Source organism: Lagopus leucura, unplaced genomic scaffold (genome assembly GCF_019238085.1).
Source record: "Lagopus leucura isolate 7727_CA_CO unplaced genomic scaffold, USGS_WTPT01 Super-Scaffold_100004, whole genome shotgun sequence".
Lineage (NCBI taxonomy): Eukaryota > Metazoa > Chordata > Aves > Galliformes > Phasianidae > Lagopus > Lagopus leucura.
Window position 1 is genome coordinate 1,809,673 of NW_024962264.1, and position 13,089 is coordinate 1,822,761.

Here is a 13,089-nt window from a genome sequence, read left to right on the forward strand (position 1 = left end):
AGTATGGCCTAAAGGGAGGAAGTAATCGATGCCAATCTTTAACCGATGAACAATACTTCCCTGTGTGTCAGCTCAGACATGTGGTTTCTGCATCTGGGAAACTAAAAACAAGGGTCAAATGTTCCCACTTGCACCCTGCACAGCAGAAATTTGATGGAATTTTGCTCTGCTCTGTGCTACACGACAGCTGCACTGACCCTCTCAGTACTGTCATACCACCATGCTCAGCTCATGCTCTCTGGCTCCAGAACAAGTGTCACCAAAGTCTCAGAGCATCGCTTTTCAGAAGAAAATGCGAGTTTACCAATTTATGCAGCAGTGATATTGCCGAAGCTGATGGTTTTAGTATCAGTTTTGTCATTTGCTGTGTATTTCCCAACTCATTGACTGCAAATAGAAACTCAGGGAAGGGAGATTTTTTGATTGGTTTTGTTTCATTTTTTGGGGTCTTTTTTTTTTTCATCAGGCTGAGAGCTTGTTGATTACTGTGTGTAGAATAACCTTTCTGGCACATTTCTTTACAACTACTGGTTGCGTTGTAGCTGTGCTTCAGATTTTACTCCCTCTAAAACCAGACAGTCTGTCAAATGAGCTCAGCAAATAATATGTTTACTGAATTTCATGAAGTATTAGAAAGCTATTATTCAAAGGAATGTTCTCAATGGTCCATTCAGCTCTGGTCAAGGCTCTGCCTTATGGGCTGCTGTTGACTAAATTTGCAAATCCTCCTACACATGCAGCAAAATACCAAGGCAACACAAGAACAAGTTAACTTTATAAATCTCATCACCTTCTCACTTTTCTTGAAACAAATCTGCTGTTGTCTTACTTGCAACGTTCCCCTTGGCCTATAGTGAAGTTTATTCCCAGCATATGCTCTGATACCACAGAGATCTTAGCATTTTCAGTTTATTTGCAAAATTAACACACTTAAAGCAATCAGGCTTGCAAGTTGCTTCTAAATTTATTTTTTTTTTTTTTATTATTCAGAAATCTGGTGTCTTGAAGCTGATTTCTACAGTGCAAAGACCAAGTTCTCTTAGTTGTCATCTGACTTTCAGCCAGAGCAAAATACTGAAAACTGTATCACAGATAATAAGCTACACTTTTATCATGAACTGGGGGAGTATCCAAGTAAGCTATAATTAGCATTTGTTAATCATGGAAATGGCTTAATTTCTCTTTTTGCATTCTATCCGTGTGTTAGCAAGTATTATAGACTGGATTCCACATACTTTGCAGGTCTTTTCTTTTTTCACTCGTTCCATTTATGTAGTTAAGAGTTCTGTTCCCTCCCAGCTCTTTGGGCTTTTTGCTGGTAATGTCCTTGGCTCTGTACAGCACTGCTTCTCAGCAGCTATAAACATCAGCGTGTTATCCACGGCGTTTTTCTCCTAGAAACAAACTGCAGCATCATACCAGGCACTCTGAAGAAGAAAGTTCCATCCCAGATGAAAGTAAGACAGACATAAAATATCTTGAAAGCGCCATTGCTTGCATTTGATGTGTTAGAGTTTTGAAGGCTAGCAGTGAGATCTGGAGAGGAGGGTTCTATGTTTGTAAGATTTACTAGCAGTGTGAATGGAGGCAACGTAGCAACCAGCCAGCAAACCCCAGAGAAAAGGGTGTTTTGGGTGTTTTAGGACTTAATGCTTGTCATGGGGCAAAACACTTAGCTGATGGTGGAGGAGAGAAAGCTGTGCCCTAAAGACGCTGCACAGAATTTCGAAGGTGAATTTGACAGTGAACTGATAAGCCTGAGTGACAAGCTGCCTACTAATGCTGTCCACAGTGGCAGAGGGACTATCTGCAAAGATTTGAGGAAAAAGATAAAGATCTTCATTAAACTTCAGCTGCTGGCAAGAAAACCATGAGATGGTATCAGAGAGAGGCCAGTCAAAACAAACCAGAGGCCTGGTCTTTCAAACCAGTTTAGATAACGCAGACAATGAGGAACTGTTTGAAACAATGGTGAACTTTCAAATTGTTTTTATAGTTTGTCTTGTATTTTTCCCAGAAGAACACCATGATAACTTGATGAGAAAAGTGGTGCACAACAGCAAAACGTGCATACATTTATGCATGTCCAAAGAACAAGGGATATAAGGGAAATGAACTTGTATATATTTGGTGCTACCTCCTAAGCAGGGATGACCCATTTCTGGGAGTTATATCAAATGCATGTCCTGATTTCCCTTAGTTTGCTGTTGGTCTCCTTCAGACGTACAGCATATCTAAATCATGCTTTTTAACATCTTCTCGCTGTCGTGACTGAAGATGCTTTTATCATAGAAGCACGACTTCACCTTAGAAGTGTTTCGATTGCAGCTGTTTCCAGCATTTTTCTTGTTTCCCCTGTCTTTCCCCATCTTAGACTGTGGCCCTGCTTGTCGTACAACTGAATGCTCCTGTCCCACTGCGTCTGCTTCATTTACGTGAAATTGTTCACTGGAATTACAAAGTCACTCCTTCAGGGTCCCCTTCTTTTTCCAGAAGAGCAGGAGACTCAGAGGCGTTGCTGATCACTTCTGCCAAAGTGAGTGAAAGTTTTCAAGGAGAAGCTTTATGGCGCTCATTTTCCAGTTGCTGACTTGACTCACCATGCTCCATTAAGACAGTCTGGTGTACTAAGCAAGCCTCAGAAATGGAAAATTGTGTCTTAAAGTAATTTAGACCCGAAAAAAGAAGATTAATTCCTATAGGATATGTGCTGGCACAGTTCCAGGCAGCTGGGCTTGCACAAAGCGGCCTTTTTTTTTTATTATTTCATAGATTCTGGCCAAGTTTTGTCCCTCTCTACAGAAATTGCCCCTATTATCCTGGAAATAAAAGTTCAGAAATTGAGCCTGAGCTGATCTGGAGGAAACATAAAAAAGGTCTTTGCTGTTACTTACCATCCAGTGCATGGTTATGGTCTGTTAGGATTCACTGGGAGTACTCTGCAAGTTTTCTACGTGCAACAGTTGCACAACAGCGCACAAAACGGACTCAGAATTTCCTAATATTCCCCAGTTTCATGCCAGTGAATAACAAAAAGAACTATTAGTGTGGTTTTCTGGGATGCAAGGCTAGGCTTGTAGCATCATCACATTACTTTTGTAAATGTTGGAACAAAAGTGAGGCTGCCCTGTGTCCTAAACAGAGATGCTCATCTTGCATTAGAAATGTATTCTGCACCAAAGCTTATTTTAGGAAAAAAAATCTCCTTGTGTTGAGTAGTCATAAGACTGAAGGGGTGAAGGTTCATTTAATTTTCAGTTAATGCTTTGGCTGTTCAGGGGGTTTTCTGTTTTGTTTTGTTTTTCACCGAAGTCAACTTGATAATGTTTATAAAGCTAGCTTAGAAAGCCCAAACACTGATTTCTGCATGGCTGAATTATGGAAAAACAAGCAAAACTAATGTAAGCTGCAATAGATACGACCCACTGTCCGTCCTCGTTTGTTTGTTTTTAATAGCCTGTCTTGAAAGTGTCACTCTATTTTTAAACATACTTCTTTTTAGCAATGGACTTTTAATGATATCAAAAATTTTATATACAAGAACATCACTAATTTCATCCTCAAAATTATATGTATTGCAAGACCCTCCTAGTTCTATCTTTATTTGTAGGAAACATGATCAACTGGGATTTAGGAATTGAGAAGAGGTCAAGGAAACATACAGTAACAAAGAAGAAAAGATACATATCTGACATATGGCTCCTCTTATTGTACTAAGCATCTTGATTCTTGAGGAAAGCAGTTTACAGAAATAGGTGATACTTATGAAGAAAATATTTGGTAGCGTTTGGAAAAAGGGAAAAAAATTAGCAAGTATCAGGCTGAAAATTTTAGTCACAACGACGAAGTTGTCTCTTGCAGTTCCAGCATAGCAAGTCAGTACAGTAGGCAATAGTCACCATTTTACGGGCTGTGAAGCAAAGAGTCCAATGATCATAAGAATTGGACACATGCAGTTGCACATACCTATCTGCTCTTTAGATATTTGCATAGAGACATTTGGGGCACCTGAAGTGGAAGAGACCCAAGCACTTCTACTGGAGGTGAAACCCAAACCCACAACCCCATGGCATAGCCAGGTCTTTCTGTTAACGTTTTGTATAGACATGCAATTACCTTTTTAACTACATGCATCCCGCTTTGGGGCAGAAGAAAAATATTATGGAAAAATAACAATCTGCAAACAAATCTGGAAATCTGTTTCTAAATAAGAGAAACACTGTGCTCCAACTGAATCCTGATTTGAATGCTCTGTGTTAAGGACAGTTTCCAAAATTCAAATAAGAAACAAGTAATGAAATGTAATATTTAAAATGCTCTAGTTTTTCACTCCATCACATTTCATGAATGTTTTTGTTTTTTTTTTTTTGATGTGAGTGAAATGTTTGAGAGTGTGAGAAACTTTGTATGTTTGAAGTACGAGCTCTATCAAAGCCTCAGGAAGCAGGCACATCGGAAAGGAGATACTTCTCTGTGGCTGTAGATAAACGGCCTGACAGATTAGATGTCTGCACCTCTGATGCTGGGCATTAGCACTGGTATTGCTAACTCCTGAGACTCCACATACTTGTGTCTGTTCTCAGAGCTGCAAAAAAAAAGTCAGTACTAGAAAGCTGCTGTGCGTAGAGATGTAGGAGAAGTAACCCAAAGAAAAGTAGATAAAGGACATTTTTGTTGCCAAGAGCCAGGTGAAGTAAACAGGGCTTCGTTAACAACCTTCTGGTCCTTGGGGACCTTTGTTTTGCAATCCAGCAGTCTCCAAAATGCTGGCAGGTGTCATCAGTTCCAGAATTTGGCTCTGAATTAGACTGGCGTAATTGAAGATTAATGTTCTGTGCTGAAAATTAACAACTGCTTCACATCTATCAGAGACTGAATTGAAATCGTCTTGTATTTTTACAAGTAAATTAAAGCAGTCTAATGGAGTTGCAGCTTCAGGAATTGCAAGTATCCACCTGAACATCCTGCGATGATGGTTGATTTGAAGCCACACTGTCATACACAGGCATATCGTCATTACCCAATTCATTGTCTTTTAAAACTGTTGTCAGCTAAGTCAGGATTAAGTCACACAATTTCAGAAATAGTTAGCAATAATACCATTAGATATATGAAGCATTTTCTGATCAGAATTTTAAAAAATGTGCCGCCTTCAGGGAGAAATCAAACGGAATCCAGCAGTTTCTGTGTGTCATACATCTACTAGAATGAATCTAAATGACAAAGTAAGTAATCTACATTTTAAGAACTTTAGTGTTTAGTGTCATTTTCTCACTTGATTTGATGTGTCAGCTAGGATTCTGTCTTCAGTAAAACAGAAATAAGATGAACTACAGGGAAGGTTTTATGAAAAGGCAGCATCAAAGCTGATTCTCACTTCTGCCCTCTGTTTCTTTTCTCTCCTGTTGTGCGCTTTAGAAAGTTTTGCTCTCAGGATTCTTCACAGTGCTTACGAATACATTTTCTATATTTATTTCGTAACAGACAGGAAGAAAGCTTTCACTTTTCATACTCATTTTGACCACTCTGAAAAAAATTAATTACTCAGTGCTTTCCAACATTTGTGTGTTGTAAGAAAACTGACCCACAAAAAATTGAGCCTTCCTCGAGAAAATTGCCCAGTTTCCAAAGGCATTTCGCTCATTCATCTTCATCATAATTACATTTAGACTCAGATTGCTGCATTATTTATACCTCCTTTTTTGTCTTTCGTGGTTGTTTTTTTTTTTTTCTGCTTTGATTGTCTGCTTGGAATCAATTTCTTAATTAACTTATCCAGCTGGGAAGTATAGAGTATTCTGACTCTCAAATAAGCCCTATTGCATGCCTCAGCCAATGGTTACCACACTCCCCAGGATTGCTGCCATGAGTCTAGAAGGAGGTTTCTACCAGATTCAAAATGAGGAATGGCCTTTCGATAAAGCATCCAAGCAGATTAGACTTCCTGTTTTAGCTGGGAGTGCATTCCAAGCCAAAATGATTTGGAGATTTTTTATTTTCTTCTGAAAATATTTTGTTCTACTCGAAGCATATTACTTTGCACCTCAAAATTGCAGCTGTATGTAATATGTACTATGTCCAGTTTAGGGGTTTTTGAACTGATTATGAAAACTTAATGTCTGCAGAGTTTTCCTCAGGCAAAATAATAATAATAATTATTATTATATTGCATATTTGTATTAATTCAGGAGTAAAGGAAAGCATTAATGTCCTTTCTCACAAATCATATTGATAATTTCATATCCTTCCACACAGGATGCTGATAAATTGATTTAAATGAAAAACAACTCTGAATTGTATTTGCGAAGTGTGTGGAAATAATACTTGGATTGTTTGTTAAATGAAAAGTATTGTTAATATAACATGAACCACAGGTGGAAATTTCACATGTGGATAAGAGTATAATGTGTTTGCTTGTCTGTACTCTTGCAAGAGCCTTGGACAGCACTCACAGAATGTCTCTGAGGGGTAGATTTTTGATCTGCCATTAATGGAAAGATGTGTCACACCATGCCCAACCTAGAAATTCACTATTACCTACTGTAATTCCCTCTACTTCTGGGGAATTATTGCTTAATTTAGCAAGTACAGAAAGAATGTATTTGGGGATTATTAAACTGAAGAATCTTACGCTAATGTTCCTGTAAAGAATTTGCTATTAAAAAACGATTGGTATGAATGAGAATCAGAGCCCCATTAGGAATACATCGAAAACTAATGTAGGCATTTCAGGGTTTCCATTTTTGTGAATTCATCCCCAGGGATGTATTAAAACAATGTTAGTATTTAGGGAGGAGCTGGAAAAATTGAGAGAACCTAGATACAGCCTCATATTACCCAGTCTTCCTCTAGCTATCTTCTTTCTGATTATATTCCTGGCCCCTTCTTTCCTCATCATTCATGATTTGAGAGTTGTGTCACAGAACATAGCACACTGACTAGGCAATCTCTTAATATAGACAGAAGAAAATGCTGGAAGTTGAACATCTATGCACAAACTGGAGGAAACCACTCTTTCCTACTGGGAACTGAGATCTGTGAGCTTTGCCAAAGTGGTCCTTTGAATCCAGAGAATCCTAATGGTTAGAATACAGCTGTGAGTTGAGAGCAAGTGGACTGAAGTTATCTTCTATTAAATAGTATTTGAATCTGGATAACCTAGACCTAGGCATCCTAGATTCAGATAGGGTTGAATTCAATAGACTGAATCTTCTTTACAAGGGAAGGAGCCACTGCAATTCCTTCTGATGAACGTATTCCAACTGACTCTCAAAAAAACAGCACCCAGTAGAAAGCTTTGTGGGTTTTGAGATGCAGAGGAATTAAATTCTTATCTCTACTATCATCGTTGTCCTTATTAAAAAGACATATGTGGATCTGCAGTGCAGCAAGCACAACTCAATAGGAAGACTGAAGGCTTAAGTTTACGGAAATTTCTGTAAAAAGAAAAAGCTTTTTCTCCACAGAAAAATATTGAAGTTGCATAATACACGCTACATTTCAGTCCAGAAGGCTTGACCAGATCTTGGTGATATTTCTGTGCCATCTGAGAAACAAGAAGCAAAGCCTGGGAATGCAATGAATAACCACAGAAGTTTCCCTGGTTTGAGCAACTTTGTTATGAAATTGAAATGTTCTCAGGAATAGGGCAAAATCTAGCAAAACTAGAGAAATTGCTGCAACACAATCATGTTGTAGCTCCAAGACTTGAAGCTGCTACAATGGCCCCAGGGAAAGAGTTTAGGGGAGAGGAGATTAGAGCTGACCATGTGAGAAACTTGGTCCACCAGTGAAAGTCATCCAAAGGGCAGGACTTTTCCAGGCTTCTGTCATCATATAGTGGCGGGACAACTCATACAAACTTTTGGTTGAGGAAATTACCTTGGTCTTCTGAAATATCCACCCAGTACTTAAAATGTGTAATAGCCCGGACACTGAGCTCTACAAGTTATTGTGGTAAAACTAAATGACTATCAGATCACGTTTTTAGATTTACGCTTATGGAGTACATTTTTCTCTGGTGATCTGAAGTCACTCCTGACAAGGCACATTTGCATAGCTTTTGGCGTGACTTCTCCCCACTGAAAGGGAAAAATGATTTATTTTTCCTTGCTAATTACAGTATTAACTATACTTAAAATCAAGGAAAGGAAACAGGCTGAAGAACTGGCCCTAAACTACATGTGGAAGGTAGGATGCCAGGAAGCATGGCACATGGAACACATGGAAGTTCTGTTTTTTTAAGAAAGGCAGCGACTGTGAATGCTTGAGGACATCTCCACTGGGTGGTAAAGCTGACAGCAGAAAATCAAAGAAATCTTAGTGCTAAGGCAACAGTTTAACAGAAAATATATGTCAGCTCTCCATGCCCAATGCAGATTATCGCTCAGATAAGACTGTGATAGAGGTTAAGAGTTCTTTCCCAGTACAGTGTTGATACTGCAAAGCTTTAATCTGTTGTTCTTTAGCTTTTTGGATCTCTTGCTTCAGAACACAAACACTAACAATTTGACAAAAGCTGTGTTTGCACATTACGTCCACTTTCAATCTAGCATTTCAAGTTCAAGTTTAGACATACGAGCGCGCAAAGCAAAATGAAGTGGAAAGCTATGATTTTAATGGGGATTTAATCTCTTTTGTTCTTTGACCTTTTGTGGCTCTCAGAATACATCAACACTTCTGTCGCATGAATTGTCTTGTTGGCATAGAACGTGCTGATGCAGCCAAGCAGGCATTCAAGTGCGATGAGAAGTTTTAAGTTTTTACAGCATTTTGCACTCTATCTAGCAGTAAGTACTCCATGCACTGCCTTGCATGGTATAAATCCTGTGCATGAGCACAGGCCTCAGCTGAGATCCCTTGCACTGTGATCCCTGCAACTGGATGGAGAGAGCCTCAGTTGGAAAGCAACTGTAGGAAGCAGCTGCTCAGTGCATTGGTTCTGGGGGAACACCAAGCCTACTGAGCATCTTCTCTGTAAAAGGCCAAAGGCAGAATGATACTTGAGCAAGTGCTCAATCAGCATCTCATAACAAAACCTTTTCAAGTCTGATTAGTAAGAAAATAACATGCTGCATTTTTAGTGCATATAATGGACATTTTTTACAGCTTAATTGGCGTATTTTATTTCCCCTTTCCTTTTATGCTCCAAAGCCTGTTCAGCTAAGTGGAACATCTACAGCGTAAGTACTGTTCACCTACAGTGGAAATCTCCTAGGTAAAAGTATAGAAAAAACTGAGTCACTAGGAAAGGAACCCACCACAGAAGCAATAAGCTGGAGACAGCAGCCTCCATGTGTGGTTAGCTGTGTGATGACAAGTCTTATATTCCCTAAGGCCAGACTCTTCAAAAGAACTGCGCTTCTGGGATTTCTCATCACAGGCTGTATCCCACTCATGCCCTCCTCTCAAAAATTCAGCTATGACTTAATGATACACTCCAAATAAATGAGATTTCCTTCAGGCAGTTGTGAATCCAAGCTGCAATAGCTACTCTGGATAGCAACAGATATATCAGATGTAATAGGAACATTATATGGAAGAAAAAGCTCTGAAGATAAAAAGAGATTACTTTTGTATTAGGAAGCTAAGAGATAGAACCAGTGCTTCACATCATTGAAGATCACCAAATGAAAAGTAGATGAGTACTTACAGACTATAAAAAAGACCTGCAGCTTGTAAGATTCAAGTGCAATATAAAAGCACGTGTGTCATCTTGGGAGTTTTTCATTTAAGTGCATCAGATCCAGAGGGAGGAGGATAAGTCAAACCTATTGCATGGAATCAGCATAATTCAGGAGTATCCTGGCAGTAGAAACCTAGAGAGCTTTCTGAGTTCAGTAGTATTCATGTTATAGGCAGAGACCTGTGCAGGAGAGTTACCAATGTGATGGTGAAAAGAGGGAGCAGAATGAATCTGGGGAGAGATCTGCTACTGCCCTGTGGGTCTGAGCATCAAATCGATGATAAAACGCTTCAGGTTCTTTCCTCACGTGGTGAAATTCTTAAGGATAGATCTTGTCATGGTTAGCAGGATAAATTCTTTTATTCTCCTTCAGCACGGTGCTTTCATCAGGCAGCTCTAGCTCCCCTTTCCGTACCATCAGTTCCCATGTTTACTGCAGCTATGCCACAGCTGTCTTCAGAGCACCCTTCAGTCAGTTCTCATTTTCACTTTTTGACTGAATGTTTCTTTCTTCCAGACATCTTGAGGCATGAAAAAAATTACATGGCCAGAAATGACCCTGCCTTAGGAATGTGATATATGCACGTCCATCTGAAAATTAAGACGTATGACTTGCTGTTGTTTCGGAATTCCCAGGGCAGAGGAGCTTGCTGGGCTGCCAGCTTTTGCCATCTGTCAGGCATAGTTCTCACACTTCATGAGGCTGGCTTTCACACTGGTGCTATTTTTCTCAACAGTTAATAAATACTAACCAAATCTCAAAGTGTTTCACATAGCTAGCTGAAGAATACCTCCGATAAGGCGCTCTTGTGTAGCTTAATAGACATCCAAGGAATGCCATGACAGGTTTTCAATCGAAGGAAATACAGATAATGCTTCTTGGCAGTGAATTCTGAAACTGTGTGATTAAATAAGTGAATGTACTGTAGAAAGCCAAAAAAGAAAATATTAAAATAGAACTTCTTTTTTTTTTTTTGAGAAATTCAGCCACCTATTTCAAGATGTGATTTAATTAAGTAATTGAATCTTTACAGCTAGTGCTGAATACAGATAGAGCAGTGCAGCACAGTGGCAAATAAATAAATAAATAAATCTGGCTTTCATGTGCATTTCTTCTCTTCAAGAATCACAAAATTTGTGGAACAGCTTATGGAAAACTACCATTAGGTTCTAGAAGATTGCCATCCATTTTCATTCTTTTCTTTCACTGGAGACTGCTTTGTTGAACCATCTTCATATATAGGAAGACAAGGGATTCCCTTCTGTGTCACACCCATAGGTCATCCAGCAGTACATGTACAGTACAAAGGGTCCCTTTCCCTTAGATTGCTCAGAATTCAGAATTGCTGTATTAGGAATGTTATAGGATTCAGGCTTGCCTAGTCTTTATGAAGCCCATATATAGAGAGAGACTTGCTGTTCCCACAAGTCTCTCATGGCATCAAGTTCAAGCAGCCCAGCTCCTGATGTGTAAATAGCTTTATTTTCTCTCTTTGAAAGAGAAACCGGTTTCATTGGGTACTTCACAACTCCTGTATTGCAGGATTTGCTGAAGAATTGCACCTTCTATGCTCACCCAATTGCTCATCTTCATGATTTTGTAAGCCTGAATTACCAATATCTCCAACCTTCTCTTCTCCAAACTAAAGAAATCCGTCTCTCCTTACAAGACAGCCTTTTCAGTCGCTGATCATTTCACTTGCTCCTCTCTACTGACTTTGACTTTTGGAGAAGAGGAGAACAGGCTGCACACACAATCCAAGATGCAGTCTCTCCAAAGTTTAAATAGTGCCCAAGTCTTTATGTAACCAACACTGAAGCTCATCTGCCAGGTTTGACCTATTCCGTCTCATGAGGCTCTTCTAGAGTTCTTCACCATTTGTTGTTGTTCATACACTGTGAAAACTCATTTCTTTAACACTGTCATTTTGAAAGACAGTTCAGGTATTTTCTGACAGATCAAAAGGAGAAAGTTCTACACTACTTTAATTATTGATCACACGTGTTTATATTTGGCTAGGTTAGGTCTTCCCATAGAGATACAGATGGAACAGGTAGACAGACTTCAGCTAAATCTTGTAAATCCTGCTTGGAGCCCACAGATATTAGATTTTACATGCCAGTTCCACATCTGTTCTATGTTTAAGGCAACTCTCCATCTTATTTGTTTGTCACTCTCCATAGGTCTCCTTCTGACCTTTGGTTTCAGTCCTCCAGCCTCTGAGAACATTGATTAGTCTAAGCGAACTGAACTGTTTTATCCAGAATGGAGCAACTCAACAAAACCACAGTGAATGTACACAAATGTATTTGAGATTATTTAGCCTGAAGCATGTGGTAACGTGTACAAATAAATAACGTTTCCATAAAACAAATCAAATTACTTTGTGTGGGAAAGAGAATGTTTAAAAATGTTTCTGCATCTTTGTGTTTCTCATTAGTCTCTCTTGGACAAGAAAAATGTAAACTTCAGAGACTGAAAGTTCCTGGGCTACTTTAACTCTGTGTGAGTCTCCATGCCGCAGAGGTTTCACCATCCTTCTGCTACTCCTGTACTTTCTCACTGTCTATTATAAAGGTTAGCAGTCATTGACGAATGCTTTTCTTCTGGCATCATAAAAGGGCACGGCCTTTTCTGCTCAATGCCTGCGTGAATAGGCATTGTCAGCATGGCTAAAGAATACAGTAACAGCAATGGTGCAGGATCCAGCAGCTCCGCAGCCACAGTGAATCAGCTAAGTTAGTTACAAGTCTCACGAGGAAACAGCTAGAAAATTTTTCCACAGGAAGAACTTCATAACACTTCTTGGATTGTGTCGTGTCGGATTGTTTCTCTGAAGACACAGTTTCAAGGACACAGCTTTTTTTAAAAGTGTCTAATGATCCACGTACTTCTTTAATATGCAGTATAGTTCTGTTACTGCAATTCAGAGGTCTGAAAACAAAACGTGATGAACACACCGTTTTATTTTATATATTCGAGGGCATCAGGTGACAACAGCAGCAGTCGAACAATTCACAGTTTGTGATAATGCCTTTAGTGTCACTACAAGAGGACAAACAGGTTGAATGTAAAATGCACAAGTTTCAGACGGAACCTCTGCATCTAATGTAAAAACACCTCAGATTTGATAGCGCTGTTGTCTGGCTGTTTAGCTTAGATAGCTGTTTTTCTTTACAATTGTAAATAGAAAACTTTTTACATTGCCTGGATATGTTAGCATGGGAAGAGTTAATGCTTTGAGAACAAAAGATGCTTCCATTATAATGCTTTGTTTAAACTTTGACCTGTATATACCCACAACTGAACTTACACTTTCAAACAGCACAATTCTACATGTAAACAACAAATTGAATACTCACTCTGTGAGTAGAACTGAGCCTTTTATTACAAAAAAGCTAAG